At 48.4% G+C, this 21,395-nt stretch overlaps 3 pseudogenes; 2 read left to right on the top strand and 1 right to left on the bottom strand.

Moving 5' to 3' along the window:
* Positions 1 to 681: 681 nt before the first annotated feature.
* On the top strand, positions 682 to 8,766 carry LOC112204113 (protein capicua homolog; annotated as a pseudogene).
* A 1,800-nt stretch (positions 8,767 to 10,566) lies between these two features.
* On the bottom strand, positions 10,567 to 14,675 carry LOC112207538 (nascent polypeptide-associated complex subunit alpha, muscle-specific form-like; annotated as a pseudogene).
* A 2,310-nt stretch (positions 14,676 to 16,985) lies between these two features.
* On the top strand, positions 16,986 to 17,596 carry LOC129138469 (uncharacterized; annotated as a pseudogene).
* The last annotated feature ends 3,799 nt before the right edge of the window (positions 17,597 to 21,395 follow it).

Genomic DNA, 21,395 nt, shown 5'->3' with positions numbered 1-21,395 from the left:
TGTCAACATGTACTTCGTACAGCACGTAACACAATTGCACTTTTATATTTTAACAAATTATATTTCCCATATTGAACTGTAAGTCTCCTGAAAGGAGGAATTTTGTTCTTGCTCATCATCAACTTTTTCAACATCCAGTGCACGATTTAGAACTTAGATGTAGTCAATACAGGTTTGTGGAATGAAAGAGGAAAAGAAAGAATTAATATTCCTTTAAATTAGGATGGCAAAGATCGTATATAGAAAATTGGCTAAGTTGTGGTCCATTCATATTTGCTCCCAATTAAGGAGCACAGCTATGAAAAGGAAGGCTTCAAATTAATAACCAATAGATTTTTTAAAAAAGAAAACTGGCCAGGTACTGTGGCTTATGTCTGTAATATCAGCATGTTGGGAGGCCAAGGCAGGATTACTTGAGCCCAGAAATTCCAGACCAGCCTGAGAATTTGGCAAAACTCTGTCTCTACAAAAAATACAAAAATTAGCCAAGTTTGGTGGCATGTGCCTGTAGTACCAGCTACTTGGGAGGCTGAGGTGGAAGAATAGCTTGAGTCTGGGAGGTCAAGGCTGCAATGAGCTGTGATCGCACCACTGCACTCAAGCCTGGGTGGTAGAGTAAGACCCTGTCTCAAAAAAAAAAAAAAGAAAAATCACTAAGCAAAATAAGACATGTGAAGGATCATGTCAAAGGTAAGAAAAATTAGGGGAACATTAAAAGCTTTCTTCCCAAGCCACTAAATCAACTTGATTAACAAAATTACCACCTGATTTAGCATTAGAAAATTACATTACATATCAAACATAAACCCATTAATCAAATACTAAAGAAATTTCTGAGTTAAATGGTATAATGTTAGCTTATGCCAGAGCTGACCTTGAAAGACTGTTCAAGTATGGCTCAGTGTGATTGAAAGTTCTGTGTGAATACGTTTTTGGAAAGATCCAACAGCAACACCTTAGTGTATGTTTTTGAAATAAAATGTATCTGAGTAGCAGCAAAGTTATTCTCAAATTTCCATTTTATAGCTGGAGATGTTATACCGTGACATATATGATAGGACCCAATATGGATTAATCCCTTTTAGAAGTCAATCAGGAAGAGGGGAGCAGTTAAAACAGTTGCTTAGTTTACAAACATTAGAACAATTTTCTTATTCACACCATCTGATTATTGTATTTTATTTTTTCCCCAACGTTTAGACTATACAATGAGTTAAGAATGATAAAAATAAGCTCACCAATATACTATGTACATATTTACCAAAATCTGTGCATGCTTATACATATAAACACAGCTGATAATTTATTAGTTAGGCTCATTTGTAATTTTTGTCACTATAGACAAGGTTTTTATTTAAATTGAAGATTAGTATACATTTTAAATGATTAGTCAAAATAAAAAATCTAAAATGTGCTCTAAATACCTCTTAGGTCAGAAAAAAAAAAAGTCAAAAGCTAGAATATAGAGAAATTAAGAAATGCCCTAAATTTCTAATCTGACAAAAATTCATACGAGATTGAAATATTTTAATGGAAAATAGAACAGATCTAATCATTGAAGAAATTATAGAAAGGAAACAAAATAAACAGATTATATGGAGTATTTTTAGAAGATAAGTAAATAAATTAATATACTAGGAAAAAACAAGGGAAATATAATTGATAAATAAATACAGGTAAGAGTTCTTTTGAAATAATGATAAAATAGAAAATCTCTGTCAAAACTAAAAGGAAAGATGCATAAATATATAAATAAATGATAAAACGATGTTGCATACATATATGACTTTTTCAGAATCAAAAAATTTAAATTTCTGTAATAAAATTTAAATGTTTATAAATTTAAAAAACTAGAAGAAAGAATGTTGACTGTTCACAATACAAATAAATGACAAATATTTGAGGTGATGGATATGCTAATTATCCTTATTTGATCATTGGACATTGTATACATGTATCAAAATATCACTCTGTATCCCATGAACATGTACAATTATTTGTCTCAAAAACAAACAAAAGATAATGGGAGAATGTTGAAAACTCAGAGAGAAGAGCAACTCTCACAGATAGGGATCCAGATAACATTAGCAGCTGATTTCTCAGCAGAAACCTTGAAGGCCAGTAGGCAGTGGATTATATATTTAAAATAATGAAGAAACCTGTCGATTGAGAAATCTATAGCTGGAAAACTTATCCTTCAAAAATGAGGGAGAAATTAAGACATTTCCGGATTTTTTTTAAAAACTGAAAAAAAAATCCATTTATCCCTGAATTTGCCATTCAAGAAGTGTTAAGTCCTTCAGGTTGAAATAAATGAACTCTAGGCAATAACTATATAAGTAAATAAGCAAGCTGTATGAATATACAAAGCTCTCTGGTAAAGGTAAATACATAAACAAACATAAAAACAGTCCTATTGTAATTTTGGTTTCTAACTCTGCTTTTTATTTTCTACATAATTTAAAAGGCAAATGCATAAAATGTAATTGTAAATCTGTTAGCTGGTATACAATGAATAAAGATATAATCTGTTACATCAATAACATAAAAAGAGTAGAGCTATATGTATAGCAGTAGAATTTTGGTATGTGATTGAACTTAAGTTGAAATAAATTCAAATTAAAATGTTATAACTCTAGGATGTTATATGTAATTCGCATAGTAACCAAAAACAAAATATACATAGAATATAAACAAAAGGAAATGAGACTAGAAACAAAATGTGTCACTACAAAAAAAATCAACTAAAGATAAAAAAGAAATAATTGAGAAAATGGCAAAAATCAGTAACTCTGACGTATTAAAACTTCCCATGCTACATAAATCTGAAAACTCTATTTCACATAAAACTGGAGCTGAAAGAGACAAATATTTCCCTATAAAGTTAAAAGTTATATAGGGAACAAACACTAATTTTTTTTAGAAAAAATTCTAAAAAGAGTAAAAGTATGCCTTATACTACCCCAATTTCATGTTTTACAGCTCTGGGAAAATAGAAAATAAAATGTTCTATTAGCATGAATCCCTCTGTGCCCCCAAAAAACCCTATGGATTGCATCATTATTACCTAAAATGTCTATTGTCAAATGCAGCAGAGTGATATTTTTTACAAGGTAGATATTAATTCTAGATATGGAATAATATTGGTGATTTCAATTTTAAAACACTGGGTTAAGATGAAAGAATGAGAAGATAAAGGTCCCTCAGCAATATAACTCACAAACATGTTCAGAAGCAGTAAGAAGTTACATTAATTATCTTTTGAAAGTCAATAATCTACATCTTTAATGTATGCATATAGCATAGCTAATGTACCATCGCTGGGTCCATTTATTCAATGAATAATTGCTGCTATGTGTCAGACATTTTTCTAGGCCTAGGAATGGATACATAAGTGAACAAAGCAAAGATTCTGGTTCTTGTAGAGTTTCCATTAAAAGACCATTTAGTAAAACTTTTCTTCCCCCAAATTATAAAATCTGTAAGATGATTTAACAACATGTGTAAAAGTCATTGTGGGCCAGGCACGGTGGCTCATACCAGGTGTGGTGACTCAAAGCACTCTGTCACCCAGGCTGGAGTGCAGTGGCAAAATCTCTGCTCACTGCAACCTCTGCCTCCTGGGTACAAGCGATTCTCCTGCCTCAGCTTTCTGAGTAGCAAGGACTACAGGTGCACACCACCACGCCTGGCTAATTTTTGTACTATTAGTACAGACGGAGTTTCGCCATGTTGGCCAGGCTGGTCTCGAACTCCTGACCTCAAATGATCCGTCTACCTCGGCCTCCCAAAGTGCTGGAATTACAGATGTGAGCCACAATGCCCGGCCTTATTTTCTACAACTTTGGTAACTTTAGCATATACCCCAAATCTGTAAGACATAATATTATAATTCAAATGCAACTCATGGCTTCTCATTGTACTCTTTCCCTAGCTTTTGAATTATTTATTCTAATACCAGTTTTAATTCTGACACAAAAGCATGGGAGTTCTAATCAAAATCCAACCTTTTATCATAAAAACTATGACGAAATTATGAGTAGAACTTAAAAAGGAAAATAGGCCTATTAATTAGATTTGTCTTTGTAGCATTTAACTCTATAATAAATAACATAATATTTTATGCCTATGAGTACCCAACAAAGCCTCCAGCTTCTATTTAGATATAAAATGTAAAAGTCACTACTGGATCCACAAGCAAGACTGTGGTAAAGAAATTTCTCCACCTAACCAGCTTCTTTTACATGATGTTACATGTTTCTTTTGTTTTTTCATTTTGACAAATATTGATTGTCATCTTCGTGTTTGTCTATGTCCTAAGTGCTGGGATACAGAATCTGAAAAGATGGACACAGGACCTGCCTTCAAGTTCACCTTTTTTTTTTTTTTTTTTTTTTTTTTTTGAGATGGAGTTTTGCTCTAGTCGCCCAGGCTGGAGTGTAATGGTGAGATCTCGGCTCACTGCAACCTCCACCTCCACGGTTCAAGTGATTCTCCTGCCTCAGCCTCCCAAGTAGCTGGGATTACAGGTCCCAGCCACCACGCCTAGCTAATTATTGTATTTTTAGTAGAGATAGCGTTTCATCATGTTGGTCAGGCTGGTCTCGAACTCCTGACCTCAGGTAGTCGACCCACCTCGGCCTCCCACTGTGCTGAGATTACAGGCATGAGCCACCATGACCTGCTAGGAGTTCACGCTTTAGTTGGGGAAAATATACAATAAGCAAGCCAATTTTCAAAAAGAGAACTGCAATTAGAGTTAAATGCTACAATCTCACAGGAAGATGGGATGTAGAATGATAAGGCTCTCAGAATAGTAAGAGAAACTATTGCTTCTTACGATGCTTGTCTTTCTTTGTATCAGTGCTCAGCTGAGTCTGCAGTGCTTCAGAGGCAGCTTTCATTTTATAAAAATCTATGATTTCTCCTTCCAGTTGTTTTTTCTCTTCCTCGAGCTTCCTTATCTCCTCCTGTTGAATCATTTTAAGATGCTCGAATTTGTCCTGCAGCTGTGAAACCAATGTGCAGTTGTGACACCAAAGCAGTGTGGCTGAACACCCAAAAGAATATGCTTTTTTCTGATTATCAAACAAACCCTAATCATCACAGTAGAGCACGATCTTAATAACAATCTCAAAAACTCAGGAGTAAACACTCAGATATGGAATTTTTCTTTTCTTTCTTTTTTCCTTTTATAAGATGGAGTCTCACTCTGTTGCCCAGGCTGGAGTGCACTGGTGCAATCTCAGCTCACTGCAACCTCCATCTCCCAGTTCAAGTGATTCTCCTGCCTCAGCCTCTTGAGTAGCTGGGACTACAGGCATGCACCACCACTACAGGTGTGTGTCACCACACCTGGCTATTTTTTGTATTTTTAGTAGAGATGGGGTTTTGCCATGTTGGCCAGGCTGGTCTCAAACGCCTGACCTCAGGTGATCCTCCCGCTTTGGCCTCCCAAAGACTTTTTTTTTTTTTTAATATAGAGACAAGTTCTCAGTACGTTGCCCAGGCTGGTCTCAAACTCCTGAGCTCAAGTGATCCTCCCACCTCAGCTTCCCAAAGTGCTGGGACTGACTGGATGCAGTGGCTCATGCTTGTAAACTCAGCACTTTGGGAGGCCAAGGTGGGAGGATCTCTTGAGCCCAGGAGTTCAAGACCAGACTGGGTGATATAACACAATAGTAAACTTCAACAGGAGAGGGAATCTGTAAACTTGAATATAGATCTTCTGAAATTATCCAGTCAGAGGACAAAGAAAAAAAGAATAAAAAAGAGAAAAGAAGGCTGGGTGTGGTGGCTCAAGCCTGTAATCCCAACACTTTGGGAGGCTGAGGCAGGCAGATTAAGAGGTCAGGAGTTCAAGACCAGCCTGTCCAACATGACAAAGCCCCATCTCTACTAAAAATACAAAAATTAGCCGGGTGTGGTGGCACACACCTGTAGTCCCAGCTACTTGGGAGGCTGAGGCAGGAGAATCGCTTGAACCCAGGAGGCAGAGGTTGGAGTGCAATGTGAGCCGAGACCACACATTACACTCCAGCCTGGGTGACAGAGCATGACTCTGTCTCAAAAAAAAAAAAAAAAAGAAAAAAAAAAGAGACAGAGAAAAGAAAGCCAACAAGACACCATTAGGCAAACCATTGTCAGGTTATGGGAGTTTGAGAAGGAAAGTAGAGAAAGGAGAAGAAAGCTTATTTAAAGAATGGCTGAAAACTGCCTAAATCATGGGAAAGATTTAGACATCTAAATCCATGAAGCTTAAAGATTCCTAAAGAGGTTCAAACCAAATAGATACTCACCAAGTCACAATATAATCAAATAGTCAAAAGTTAAAGAAACTTTGCAGGTCAGGACAGAATCGAATAATACATTCAAAGTGCTGAAAGAAAAAAACTGCCAGCAACTAATACTATGTCTGACAAAGCTGTCCTTCAGAAAGAAAAAAGAAATAACGTGTTTCCTCGACAAACAAAGCTGAGGGCATTCAGGACCACTAGGTCTACCTTAAAAAAATGCTTAACGGAGTTTTTCAAGTAAAAATGAATGAAGTTGGGAGCGGTGGCTCATGCCTGTAATCCCATTTTGGGAGGCTGAGGTGGGTGGATCACCTGAGGTCGGGAGGTCAAGACCAGCCTGGCCAACATGGCAAAACCCCACCTCCAGTAAAAATACAAAAAATTAGCGAGGTATGAAGGCCACTGAGATCGTGCCACTGCACTCCAGCCTGGGTGACAAGAGTCAAACTACATTTCAAAAACAAAAAAACAAAACAAACAAAAAAAACAAAACTTGAGGCCTGGCCTTCTGCTCCTCTCCAACCTCCCCTTCTCTGGGCCCAAGCCACCTTGGCTGAGGAGGGGGCGAGGAGGTGTGAGCCCCTGCCAGGAACCCCCTGCCCGGACCAAGTACTTGGCCCCCAGGCCTGCGTTCAGTGAGGCCTCCCATGGCGTCAGCATGTTCGTGTGGAGGATTGTGGAAGGTCACTCTGCGGCCGTGTTCCCCTGGTACTCCATCCCCTTCCTCACCCCTCCCTGCAGCAACACGAGGCCCAGCAACCTGCCAGTCACTCAGTGGCCTCCAACCAGAGAAAACAACCTGCCAAGTTGGCAGCTGTTGCTCATGAGCGTCCACCAGGTGGGACAGGGAGTGTTGACCCTGGGCGGCCCCCTGGAGCCACCTGCCCTGAAAGCCCAGGGCCCGCAACCCCACACACTTTGGGGGTGGTGGAACCTGGTAAAAGCTCACCTCCCACCATGGAGGAGGAGCCCTGGGCCCCTCAGGGGAGTCCCTGCTGGACAGTGAGAGAGAATGACCATGATGATGCTTTCCTCTCCATCATGTCTCCTGACACCCACTTGCCTCTACCACTCAGATGATGTCAGGCCCAGTCCCTCAGTGCCCTGCGCAAGGAACAGGACTCATCTTCTGAGAAGGTTGGACGCAGCCCCAACAAATGGGACAAGGACCACATCCGGTGGCCCATGAGTGGCGGTCATGATCTTCAGCAAGCGGCACCAGGCCCTGGCGGGGCGCACCAGGGTCACCCCAACCAGGATATCCAGACCGTCAGCCAGATGCTGAGCGAGCGGTGGTACACCCTGGGGCCCAATGAGATGCAGAAATACGACCTGGCCTTCCAGGTGAAGGTGGCCCACTTGCAACAAGGACCGAAAGAAGTCCAGCTCAGAGGCCAAGCCCACAAGCCAGGGGCTAGCAGGAGTGTAACAACGGCTCGTGGGAGTGGAGCGTATCAGAGACGGGCACTGCCACTGCCACTGCCCCTGGGGTGTCCTCTGAACTCCTGTCAGTTGCAGCCCAAACACTCCAGAGCTCAGATACCAAGGAGCAGCTTCTGTGGGGCAGAACGGCTGCACACAGTCAGGGAACCTGGCTCAGCCTGGCCCAAGCCTTCTCCCACAGCGGGGTACACAGCCTGGACGGCAGGGAAATAGACCATCAGGCACTACGGGAACTGACACAGGTGGTGCCTGGCACTGCATCATACTCTGGCCCAAAGGCTTCTACTCAGTATGGAGGTCCAGGCCACTTTGCAGCCCCTGGTGAGGGAGGTGACCAGTGGGCAGCCCTGCTGCTGCCCACCTGAGCTGCTCATTCCCAGCACATGGCCAGTGAGGACATAGTGAGTGACGAGGAGCACACGGTCATCCATGAGGAGGGGGGGGTGATGATGTCATTGCTGATGATGGCTTTAGCACCACTGACACCGATCTCAAGTTCAAGGAGTGGGTGACCGACAGAGTGGGGACAACTCTGGGGAGGAGCCAGAGGGCAACAAGGGCTTTGGTGGGAAGGTATTTGCACCTGTCATTCCTTCCTCCTTTACTCCTGCTGCCCCTTGCTGGATCCTGAGCCCCCAGGGTCCCCGGATCCACCTGCAGCTTTTGGCAAAGTCTATGGTCCCACCCTGTCCTCCTCCTACACATACTCGGATGCTTCCTCCTCAACCTTGGCACCCACCTCCTTCTTACTGGGCTCAGGAGCCTTCAAAGCCCAGGAGTCTGGTCAAGGCAGCAGAGCGGGCCCCCTACGGCCCCTACCCCTGGGGATGGGGGCCCAGGGACGCCTTCCAAGGTGACCTGTTTCCTCCCAATGGATCCTGCCACCTTCTGGTGCAAGAGACCTGAAAGTGTGGGCGACCTGGAGCTACCAGGCTCCTCAGTCATCAGGGTCCCTCCCAACACTAAGGCTTTCCTAGGCAGGAGCTGGGCTGAGCCACCCTGGGGGCAGAGCCTGAAGAGAAACTGACTGGGCTTTCAGGGTCGGGGCAGAGGGAACCCCACGGACATGGATCCCACACTGGAGGACCCCACCACGCCCAAATGCAAGATGAGAAGATGCTCCAGCTGCAGTCCAAAGCCCGACACCCCCAAGTGTGCCATGTGTGATGGGGACAGCTTCCCCTTTGCCTGTACAGGTGGAGAAGCCGAGGACAGGCTCAGGGAACCGGAGACCGAGAAGGCGCTGTCCTCTTCACTGCACGTGCCCTGGACCAGTGCCGGCCCTGATCAAGCAGCTCTTCCAGGCCCACTGCTTCTTCCTGTCCACTAGGCCACAGCCGCCCTCCAGGCCCACTATGCACACATCTTCCCCTCCAAGGTTTGTTCTGCCTCTGCCCTGACTCCCAGCCCTGTGGGGGTCCTGACCGCACCTCACCTGGCTCAGACTCTTGATGCTGCCCTGGCTGCCCCACCACTGCCTCTGCCCGAGTCACGTGAGGCTGAGAGTAGGGGCAGGGGCAGCAGTGGTGCCAGTTGGGGGGCGGTCCAGTGGGAGGAGCCTCAGCCTCACGGGCTGCTCCGTGGGACTGATGACTGCATGATCTTCTGGGCACCTCACGGATCTTCAACTGCACGTGAAACGGATGCTAGTGGTGGGTGCAGGGCCGCTGGGAGCTGCTGCATGGTTCCCAGAGGCTGGACTGGGGCAGGTGCCAACTGAAGCTGCTGGGGCAGCATGGGCAGAATGTTCTGCACACAAACCTTGGAGAAGATGATGTGTGCATAGTGGGTCCACTGCTGCTGCCCCTGCCCTGACTCCCAGCCCTGCCTGACCCCACCTCAACCTGCTCAGGCTCTGGCGCAACCCTGGCTGCCCTGCCACTGCCTCTGCCCCAGAGTTGGGGCCTTGACAGCCTGGTTGGAAGGGGACACCCCAGCCCTGCCTCAACACCTGGGGGTCTCCATAACTACCACAGGCAGGTGGGCAACCCCAAAGATCCCAGGACTCACAGTACCCCCTGAGAACATGGAAAGTATGTGGGGGTAGCAATGGAGGGCAGGATGGTTATCTTCTCCCAGGTAAAGCCATTTAATCCTTTCAGTTTGGGACAGAGTAAGGCCTGCCTCTTTTTTTTTTTTTTTTTTTTTTTTTTGAGACCGACTCTTGCTCTGTCGCCCAGGCTGGAGTGCAGTGGTGCGATCTTGGCTCACTGCAACCTCTTCCCGCCGGGTTCACGCCATTCTCCTGCCTCAGCCTTCCGGGTAGCTAGGATTACAGGTGCACGCTACCACGTCCGGCTAATTTTTGTATTTTTAGTACAGACGGGGCTTCATCTTGGCCAGGCTGATTTCGATCTCCTGACATTGTGATCTGCCTGCCTCCCCCTCCCAAAGTGCTGGGATTACAGGCGTGAGCCACCACGCCTGGCCAAGGCCTGCTCCTCTTATCTATACCCCCTACCCCTGCAGCTGTGCCGGGGGAAAGCTGGGCGGTTTCCCTCCTCCAAGCCCCTGTACATACCATGAATTGTGGGACCTTCAGAGCTTTTCACTTTTCGGAAAATAGCTCCTGCTGGGGCCACAAGATGGAGTGTGAAGAGGGCCTTGGGCCACAGGGAGGCGCCTGTGGACTAGGGGGAGTTCATGCACCCCTTCTTTCCCCAGAGGGGCTGGACTCAGGTGAGTATGGGGGTGGGGGCTCCTGCACTTCGACACAGGCAGCGGGAGGGTTTTCTCCCATTCCCTCTGCACTCCCAACTTGAGCTATACTTTTTAAGAAAGTGATTCACCCTGCCTTTGCCCCCTTCCCCAGAACAGAACACGTTGATCATGGGCGATATTTTTCATTGTGCCAAAAAGTTGCCATGACCGTCATTAAACCTGTTTAACACCAAATAATAAGGAAAATAAAATAAAAAATTCGGGCATGGTGCAGAAACTCACTCCAAATAAATTACCTACCAAAATATATAATGCGGGAAATATTCCAAAATTCAATATTTTGGGATTTATACACAAAAGATAAACAAATTAGAGGCCAAGAGGCTGCCGGAAGGGAAAAACGGGGCCTGGAAAGGCCGTTGTGAGGAATGAGCTGGGCCTAAAGAGGCCACTGGCAGGCAGTAGCTGGACCTGCCGAAGTGGCCGAAAGGCAGGAGCTTTGGACTGGGGAGGCCGCAGTGAGGCGAGAGCTAGCTGGGCGTGGAGAGTCTGCTGTGAGGCCGAGGCCGAGGCCGGGCCCGTGCAGGCCTTCGAGAGGCAGGAGGCCAGGCCTGCAAAGGCCGACTGGAGATCAAGTTCTGCCCCTGAAGAGGCTGCCAAAAGTCAAAAGCGGGGCCTGGGAAGGCCGCCGAGAGCCATGAGCTGGGCTGGGCCGAAAGAGGCCACTGGGAGGCAGGAGGAGCTGGGCCTGGAGAGGCTGACTCGAGGAAGTTTTGCACCTGGAGAGGCCGCCGAGAGGACGGAGCTGGGCCCAGGGAGGCCGACTTGCTGCTCTTCCAGGCCCACTTCCAGGCCGACTTGAGGACGACTTGGGCCTGCAGAGGCCGCCGGGAGGCCCAAGCTGGGCCTAGAGGAGCCCACTGACCGGAGGTCATTTGGGGCCTGCCGATGCCATCGGAGGGCAGGAGCTGAGCCTGCAGAGGCCACCGTGAGGCCTGAGAGGTTGTTGGGACCTGGAGTCGGCCCAGAGTCCGGCCTGGAGATGCAGCCGGGAGGAAGAGCTGGGCCCGGAGAGGACGCCGGGAGGCTGCAAGTGGGTCTGAGAGGCCAACTTGAGGAGGCCTGGCCTCCGCCTCCCGCATGGCCCAGCTGTTCCTCCTGGCTGCATCTCCCGCCTCCCAGCAAACAAGCTCTTTTGGCTCAGCTCCCGCCTGCGTTTGTAGACCCCGAAGTTTCTGCAACCAAGCTCTTCAGACCCACATCCCTTCTCCCAGTGACTGAACAGTCCCAGCTCCAGCTGGAGAAGGGCGTCTGCAGACCCCGCTGTTGCCTCCCAGGGGAGTCTCCAGGCCCAGCTCTTGCCCCACCGCGACCTCCGAGGCCCAAGTCCCTGTCTACCTCCCAGCAGCCCACGTGCGTCCCTGCTCCTCCCTCCCGGTGGCCTGTTGAGGCAGGGGCTCACGCTGACCTCTCTCAGCGTGGGAGGGGCCGGTGTGAGGCAAGGGCTCACACTGACCTCTGTCAGCGTGGGAGGGGCCCATGTGAGGCAAGGGCTCACGCTGACCTCTGTCCACGTGGGAGGGGCCGGTGTGAGGCAAGGGGCTCCCGCGGACCTGTCAGCCTGGGAGGGGCCGGTGTGAGGCAAGGGGCTCACGCTGACCTCTGTCCGCGTGGGAGGGGCCGGTGTGAGGCAAGGGGCTCACGCTGACCTCTGTCCGCGTGGGAGGGGCCAGTGTGAGGCAAGGGCTCACACTGACCTCTCTCAGTGTGGGAGGGGCCGGTGTGAGGCAAGGGTCTCACGCTGACCTCTGTCCGCGTGGGAGGGGCCGGTGTGAGGCAAGGGGCTCACACTGACCTCTCTCAGTGTGGGAGGAGCCAGTGTGAGGCAGGGGCTCACGCCTCTGGGCAGGGTGCCAGAGGCATGAGTTGGGCATCAACAGGCCACCGTGAGGGAGGAGCTGGGCCGCACGCAGGCTTCTGGGAGGCAGGCAGAGACTTGGCCCCGGGAGGCCGCCATGGGGGCAAGAGCTGGGCCTGGAGAGGCCCCTGGGAGGCAAGGGTGGGGCCTGCAGAGGCTGTTCTCCAACCAGTGCTGGGCCTGTACAGGCCACCAGGAGGCAGGAGGTGGGCCCTCAGAGCTTGGCTGGAGAAAGTTCAGGGCCTACAAAGGCGGTTGGGAGCTGGGCAGGAGTTGAGCCAAAAGAGCTTGCTTACTTGCTGGGAGGCAGGGCCGGGAGAGGCCGACTTCAGGACAACTTGGGCCTGCGGCGGTCGCCGGGAGGCCCAAGCTTGGCGTGGAGGAGCCCACCGACCGGAGACCATTTGGGGCCTGGAGATGCCATCGGAGGACAGGAGCTCATCCTGGAGAGGCCACTGTGAGGCCTGACCTGGGCCTGGGGAGCTTGGCTTGAGGAAGCTGTGGGCTGACCAAGGCTGCCAGGAGATGGGTAGGCACTGAGTCCAAAGAGGTTGTTGAGAGGCAGGAGTCGGGCCTGGAGACGCAACCAGGAAGAAGAGCTGGGCCCAGAGAGGACGCCCGGAGGGTGCAAGTGGGTCTGGAGAGGCCGACTTGAGGAGGTTCTGGGCCCGGAGAGGACGCCGGAAGGGAAAAACTGGGCCTGGAAAGGCCGTTGTGAGGAATGAGCCCCATGGGCCTGAAGAGGCCACTGGCAGGCGGGAGCTGCGTGTGTAGAAGCTGCTGAAAGGTTGGGAGCTTGGCTTGGGGGGTCCACAGTGAGGTAGATGCTGGGCGTGAAGAATCTGCTGTGAGGCAGATGTTGGGACTGTAGAGGCCGACGGGAGGCAGAGGCTGGGCCTGGAGGGGCCACCAAGATGCAGGAGCTGGGCCTGGAGAGGCTGCAAAGAAGCATGAGCTGGGCCTGGTGAGGTCGACTTGAGAAAGTTCAGGGCCTGGAGAGAAGGCTGGGAGGCAGGAGCTGGGTCTAAAGAAGCCATTGTAACGATGGAGCTGTGCCTGTGGAGGCTGTTGTGAGGCAGTAGCCTCATCTGCGGAGACTGCCGTGAGGTAGGGTATGGGCCTAAATAGGCCATGGTGAGTCATGAGCTTGGTCTGTAGAGGCTGACTGGAGAAAGTTCTGGGCCTGGAGAGGCTGCCGGGAGGTAGGAGCTGGGCCAAAATATGTAAGCACATTTGCATTTATTAGGCACTTTATTTCCATTATTACACTGTAATATATTATAAAATAATTATAGAACTCACCATACTGTAGAATCAGTGAGCGTGTTAAGCTTGTTTTCCTGCAACTGGATGGTCCCACCTGAGCGTGATGGGAGAAAGTGACAGATCAATAGGTATTAGATTCTCATAAGGACAGCGCAACCTAGATCCCTCACATGCACGGTTCACAACAGGGTGCGTTCTCCTATGAGAATCTAATGCTGCTGCTCATCTGAGAAGGTGGAGCTCAGGCGGGAATGTGAGCAAAGGGGAGTGGCTGTAAATACAGACGAAGCTTCCCTCACTCCCTCACTCGACACCGCTCACCTCCTGCTGTGTGGCTCCTTGCGGCTCCCTATGGCTCAGGGGTTGGGGACCCCTGCTCACGTGCATCCAAAGCGACCCTTCCCACACCAGTCTTCACAGTGGTCAAGGGCAGCAACCACTTAGCTCCCAAGGCAATGTGCCTCAGCTGGCATTTCGTCACAATCAACAGTAAGTGGTAGCTTGAGTCACTGTGAGGTCACCTACTGGAAATCACCAGCATCCCATTTCCCACTGGCAAAGAGCTCAGCACTGCCCCCTGGGAAACCAAACCTATGGCCAAATCCCATCTGTGTGGGTTTATCTCCTGGGACCCTTCCTAACATATTAGTCAGAGTCCAATCAGGAAGCATAAACCACTCAAAAGTTTAAAGTGGTAAAATTTAATACAGAGAATTATTCATTATAACAGGTGAACAGCATAATGAGAGATTGGCTAGCACAAAGTAAAGAGAACTCTAGAGAATACAGGACTAGCCCAGGCCAGGCATGGTGGCTCATGCCTGAAATTCCAGTAATTTCAGAAGCTAATGCAGGAGGATTGCTTAAGGCCAGGAGCTAGAGACCGGTCTGGACAACACAGTGAGACCCTGTCTCTATCCAAAAAAAGAAAAAAGTTAGCTGGGGCTGGTGGTGCACACTTGTAGTCCCAGCTACTCGGAATGCGGAAGTTTGAGCCTGGGAGGTCAAGGCTGCAGTGAGGCATGATTATGCCACTACAGTCCAGCCTGGTGACAGAGCAAGACCCCGTCTCAAAGAACAAAACAGCAACAACCGTTTACAGACAGAAAAGAAATAGAGCCAATAAGCTGAGGAAAGATGTTGAAATGTGACAAGTAAAGTAACATCAGTTCTTTTGTCTATGTAAAATAATCAAACAAAAAATGACTTACTAAATTATAATACCCTGTGCTGGCAAAGGTGCAGTGAAATGGGCACTTTCTTATACTATGAGGGGTGTTTAAATTGTGTATAAGTCTTCCCGGGTAAAGCCTGTCAATTTTTTAAAATAATGGAGACAGGGTCTCACCATACTGCCATACTGCCTCCTCCAACTCTTGGCCTCAAGCAATCCTCCTCTCTTAGCCTCCCAAAGTGCTAAGATTATAGCTGGGAGGCACCCAAAACCCTGTCAATTTACATCAAGGGTAATGAGAATGTCCATTCACCATGACTCACAGTAATCTTACTTCTGGGGAGACAATTCAATCTAAACAAAAGGTCATCTGTACACACACAGTAAAAATCTGGGAGTAACTGAAGACAGAGTTGGTAAGTGAAATAAGAAACAGTTATAAGAAATTAAACTATGGTATCAATAGGCACCTGGTATAAAAGGTCAGTTGATGTTAGCTGCTACTTTTTTGTTGTTTTGAGACAGGGTCTCACTCTGTCACCCAGGCTGGAGTGCAGAGGCCTGATCATGACTCACTGCAGTCTCAGCCTCCCTGGGCTCAAGTGATCCTCCCACCTCAGCCTCCCAAGTAGCTGGGACTACAGGAACATGCCACCACACTAGGCTAATTCATGTGTTTTTCTGTAGGGATGGTGACTCCCCCTTTGTTTCCAAGGCCTCTCGCAAACTCTTGGCCTCAAGCCATCCTCCTGCCTCAGCCTCCCAAAGTGTTGCGATTACCAGTGTGAGCCACCACACCTGGCCAGCTGCTACTTTTATCAATATTATTATTATTCCACTCAATTAAAAATTATTATTTTCAAGGCTATGCAACAGTACGTATCCTACAGCGTAATTGTAAAAACATATACAGTCGTCGTCCCTCAGTAAACAGAATTAGTTCCAGCCCCCCATCTCTGCATATACCAAAATCCATGCTTACTCACGTTTCGCTGTCACCCCTCTGGAATCCACGTATACGAAAATTCCAAAGATTAGTTGGGCATAGTGGCAAGCACCTGTAGTCTCAGCCACGTGGGAGGGTGAGGTAGGAGGATCGCTTCAGCCTGGAAGGTTGAGGCTGCAGTCAGCTGCGATAGCGCTACTACAATCCAGCCTTGGACAACAGAGGGAGACCCTGTCTCAGAAAAAAAAAAAATAAAACAGGTTAGAAATTGTAATCTAACCCTAACCCCTAACCCTAAAACCCTAACCCTAACCCCTAACCCTAACCCCAACCCTAACTCCCTAACCCTAACCCCTAACCCCTAACCCCCTAACCCTAATCCCTAACCCCTAACCCCTAACTCTCACCCTAACCCTAAACCACATGAGCAATGTGGGTATTATATTTTGGGTGTCATGTGTGCTCTAGGAATGCTGCATTTGTGTTCCGACACTGCAGTTGGACCTTGCAATGCAGCCCCTCGCCTTGACTTGGGAGAATCTCGGTGCGCAGGATTCAGAGGGGCTTTTGGTTTCTCGTTTTCCACACTGAAGCGTTCTAACTGGTCTCTGACCTTGATTATTAACGGCTGCAACCGGGAAAGATTTTATTCACCGTCGATGCGGCCCCGAGTTGTCCCAAAGCCAGGCAGTGCCCCCAACGTCTGTGCTTAGGAGAATGCTGCTCCACCTTTACGGTGTCCCCCAGGTCTGTGCTAAGCAGAACGCAGTTCCGCCCTCGCGGTGCCCTCAGCCCGCCCGCCCGGATCTGACCTGAGGAGAACTCTGCTCCGCCTTCGCAGTACCACTGAAATCTGTGCAGAGGAGAACGCAGCTCCGCCCTCGCGATGCTCTCCCGGTCTGTGATGAGGAGAACGCAGCACCGCCCTCGCAAAGGCACGGCGCGCCGGCGCAGGCGCAGAGGGGCGCGGCGCGCCGGCGCAGGCGCAGAGGGGCGCGGCGCGCCGGCGCAGGCGCAGAGGGGCGCGGCGCGCCGGCGCAGGCGCAGAGGGGCGCGGCGCGCCGGCGCAGGCGCAGAGGGGCGCGGCGCGCCGGCGCAGGCGCAGAGGGGCGCGGCGCGCCGGCGCAGGCGCAGAGGGGCGCGGCGCGCCGGCGCAGGCGCAGAGGGGCGCGGCGCGCCGGCGCAGGCGCAGAGGGGCGCGGCGCTGTTCGGGAGGCGCGGCGCAGGGCATAGACGCACGCCTCCGCGTCCCCGGAGGGGAGGGGTCACTGGGCGGGCTGGAGTGAGGCGCGGCGCAGGCGCAGGCGCAGGGACGCACGTCGCTGGGCTCAGGGTGGCGGGGCGTGTTGCAGGTGCACAGTCGCACGCCGCAGGGCGGGGAGCGCGGGAATGGCGAGGTGCAGGTGCAGAGACACATGTCCCCGGCGGCGCGGCGCACAGACGGGTGGAACCTGAGTAATCTGAAAAGCCCGGTTCGGGTGCCCCCTGCTGGTACCCGGGCACTACAGGACCCGCTTGCCCACGGTGTTGTGCCATTGCGCCCCCTGCTGGCGACTAGGGCAACTGCGGGGCCCTCTTCCTTACAGTGGTGTCCAGCGCCCCCTGCTGGCGACGGGGCACGGCAGGGCTCTCTTGCTCGCAGTATACTGGCGGCACGCCGCCTGCTGGCAGCTAGGGACATTGCAGGGCCCTCTTGCTCACATTGTAGTGGCAGCACACCCGCCTGCTGGCAGCTGGGGACGCTGCCGGGCCCTCTTACTCCAAGTGTAGTGGCGGCTGCTCCCCTGCTGGCAGCTGGGGTCACTGCCGGGCCCTGTTGCTTGCAGTGTAGTCGGGACACGCCCTCTTCTGTCCGCTGGGGGCACTACAGGATCCTCTTGCTCACAGTGTAGTGGCAGCACGCCCCCTGCTGGCAACCAGGGCACTGCACGGTCCTCTTGCTCATGGTGTGGTGCCCCTACGCCACCTCCTGGCAGCTAAGGACACTGCAGGGCCCTCTTGCTCACAGTGTAGTCGTCGTTCGCCCCCTGCTGGCAGCTAGGGACACTGCCGGGCCCTCTTGCTGACATTGTCGTGGCTGCAAGCCACCTGCAGGCAGATGGGGACTAGGCAGGGCCCTCTTGCTCCCGGTGTGACGGCTGGCGTCCCCTACTGGCCGCCTCCTGCACCACTTAAAGTCAGAGCGCCAGTTATTAATCCCCATCAGTTCTGTAAATTAAAACTGAAAGGAGCTATTACTGGGGAGAGCTGATGTCCCAGTTATTAACTTGGAAGAAAGATTTTCACCAAAAGGCAGTACAAAGATGGAAGATAACTTCATTGAAAAGAAATACAGTGTAAAGAGCTTATTGTAGGAAAATAGGGAGGAGTGGGTTCATAGTGCATGAGAACAGCCTAAGAGTCCTGTGCGGGGAATTTTATTTTGGACTTCTTCACATTCCTGCCTCTGTCTCAAGTCTACGCCTGTTTTCCTTGGTTTTCCTGCTACTGCCTTAGGTCCCCGACTTGCCCCACTTAGGCTTGTGGGACCTCCTGTTGATTGAGGTACATGTGGGGTGATGAATCTGAATCCACTCTGGCACCAACCTCCTTCCCGCCATCCCAGGCAGGCTGACAGCGGTCACGTTTGTATCTACTGCACCTGCCTCTTTAGAATGTCTTTCTCTGCCCTAATCTGTACTTATGGTGCCAGGTTTCTCTTAGGAATGTCCCCTTTGTCCTTCTTATCAGCATGTAGCTAGCAATATTCTGACATTTTTATTGCAGAGTGAATGATGATTGGGGCATCTTAAGAGAAGTTCTAGGGTGTTTCTGCGTAGGTACCTCTTCTCCCTCCTAACCACAATTGACAAGTGCCCATCCACTCCAGCACTGGAGATGCTACTAATATGTGCATTTTTGGGGGTCCCTCCAGGTGAGCCTTCACAGACTTTCCCTTTTCCAGGCGCTCCCCCTCCTGTTCATGTCTAGCTAGCTATCTACTCTAACAGAGCCCACTATCCTGTGTCTTTCCCAAAAATAGTGAGGGAATGATTAATTGGAAACCATAAGAAATCATATGCATGTAGATGAAAACTTTACAACTTACACAAATAATCACTCAAAATCATCCTTACACTAAAAATGCAAAACTATACAATTTCTAGAAGAAACTATAGAAGAAAAGCTATGTGCCTTTGCGTTTGGTAATGAATTTTAACAAATGACACAGAAGGTTGATATACACAGAAGAAATGACAATGTGGTTTTCTTAATATTTACAGTTTATACTCTGGAAGAGACCTTGTTAAGAGAACCAAAAGACAAGCCACATATTAAAGAAAATATTTGCAAAATACAGATCTGAGAATTTGTATTCAAAATACATAAAAAATTGTTAAAACTAAACAATAAGTTAAACAGCCCAATTAAAAATGCACACAGATCTGAACAGACACCTCACCAAAGAAGATCTACAGATGGCAAGTACACTTACAAAAAGATGCTCAACATACTAGAGAACTGAAAACCACAAAAAGATAGCACAGCTGGTCTATATCTCTTAGAACTGCTAAACTCTTTAACAAATGACAAATTGCTGGAGGAAAAACAAGATCTCTTTTCATTGCCGGTGGAACACAGTGTATAAGACCAAAATATGCCACCCCAAAATATAATGGTAGGAAACCAGAATATGCAACCCCAAAATATGTCCCTTTGGCTTAAGAATTATTCCTAGCTAATTATTTTGAAAAAAAATGCTAACAAAGGAAGTTATGAAAACAGAGTAGAAGTTACACTTGTGTAAGGAAAATTTACATCTATAAAGGAAATCTCCATTTAAAAGCTACCTCTCTCGACACCAAGAAGAGAAGGATAACTAAATCACTACAGAGTCTTATCAATGGAGAATGCATGAACTTAAGTCTGTATAATGAACCTTACCCTTGTCTAATGTGCTTTTGCTGGTTAACTCCCCAATACTGCACCTCAAATCTTCTTTCTTTAAGTTGAAGACAGTATTTATGCTTGAACTGAAAGCCACCTGTTGGAGATTTACTCATTTTTCCCTGAGTATCTCCCATGTAACCATAAGGTATACGTGTTTTTCAACTTTTCTGTTTTTCTCATTTTAATCTGTCAGTTTTTACAGAGCAACCCATCTAAGAATTCCGAAAACAGAAAATTATTTTTCCTCCCCTATTACAAGTTGGGCATTTTTTTCCAGAGCTAAACAAGTCTCACCTTACAATCCAAAAATAACATTCCTAAGTATTTTGACAACTACTATGTTATTTCCAATCAAAAGCTACCATGCAATTATTTACATAAGCCCTATTCATAATGACCAAAGGAAAAAAATGGAATCAGAAAGTCTTACAATACATGACTGTGTGGGAATCCACTCAGACATCAAAAGTTGTTATAAAGATTATTTAAATGAAAACATTTGAGATACTGAAGATAAAAGAAGAAATCTTACCACAACTTACTTTATCCAATTAAAGCAGAGCTCCCAGAAAAATACAGCTGCCATTAACCCCATCCAAGGAGTTTCTTGCAAATTCAGCTGCCATGAAGACAGCGTACTCTTTCGCATTAGCATTGATAAACAAAAATTAAATTATAAGCTCCCAACTGACTGAACAGAACCACTCTTGGCTGAGGGGACCACAGAGTAACTTTCAAAACTGAGTTCTCAGCTTTGCTAGGATGGGATGATGGGGTTAACATACACATCGTTAAACCCACTCCTTTGCTAACCATGATGAGGCTTTCTTCCCTAAGGACTTAACAGAAACCAGCCCTTTCAAAGCCTCCACCACTGATATCAACCTCTCCTTTCTTGCCTGATAAGAGACCACCCACAACAGGAGGTTCTGGCCAGCGCACAGAGGATGCACAGAGCGAGTTTTCATGTCCTTTGCTTCACCTTTTAATGTCAGAGGGCTGAAAACTCCACCCTGGGATCATGCTAACACTGCCATTTTTTGTACATGGGACCCATGAAGAAGCCAGAAACTCAATTGTGCATGCATGCATTTCTCCTTCCATAAATATTCATGACTCCTCCTGGAGCTTATTAAATAAATGTATTTGGCCATTCCAGTCAGCATAAATTGCTATTTCCTTTACCTCCTCCTTGAAGCGTCTGTTTCTGGCTTCTGGCTGGAGGCTATGCTTCCCAGCCTGTCAGAAGGACAACCCTGCAGGCTACAACCCTTTATAGGAAATAAATCTCTCACTGGTTGGGTGGCTCATGCCTGTAATCCCAGCACTTTGGGAGGCTAAGGCGAGTGGATCACCTGAGGTCACGAGTTTCAGACCAGCCTGGCCAACATGATGAAACCCTGTCTCTACTAAAACTGCAAAAAATTAGCCAGGTGTGGTGGTGGGCATCTGTAATCCCAGCTAATCAGGAGGCTGAGGCAGGAGAATCGCTTGAACCCAGGAGGTGCAGGTTGCAGTGAGCCAAGATCACGCCATTGCACTCCAGCCTGGGCAACAAGAGTGAAACTCTGTCTCAAAAAAAATAAAAATAAACATAAAAATGAAGAAATGTCTCCTTTCCAAATTTAGGAACCTCATCATTCTTCCATTGACAGCATTAAAAGGTTCAAAAAGACCTTTCCATACTCTCCCACAGAAGCCCTAGAAATTGTCATTTTGTTCATCATTTTGGATGCCTGAGAACTTGTAATCCAATGAGTA

Source organism: Pan troglodytes, chromosome 23 (assembly GCF_028858775.2).
Source record: "Pan troglodytes isolate AG18354 chromosome 23, NHGRI_mPanTro3-v2.0_pri, whole genome shotgun sequence".
Taxonomy (NCBI): Eukaryota; Metazoa; Chordata; class Mammalia; order Primates; family Hominidae; genus Pan; species Pan troglodytes.
This window is presented reverse-complemented; position numbering and strand designations above follow the sequence as displayed.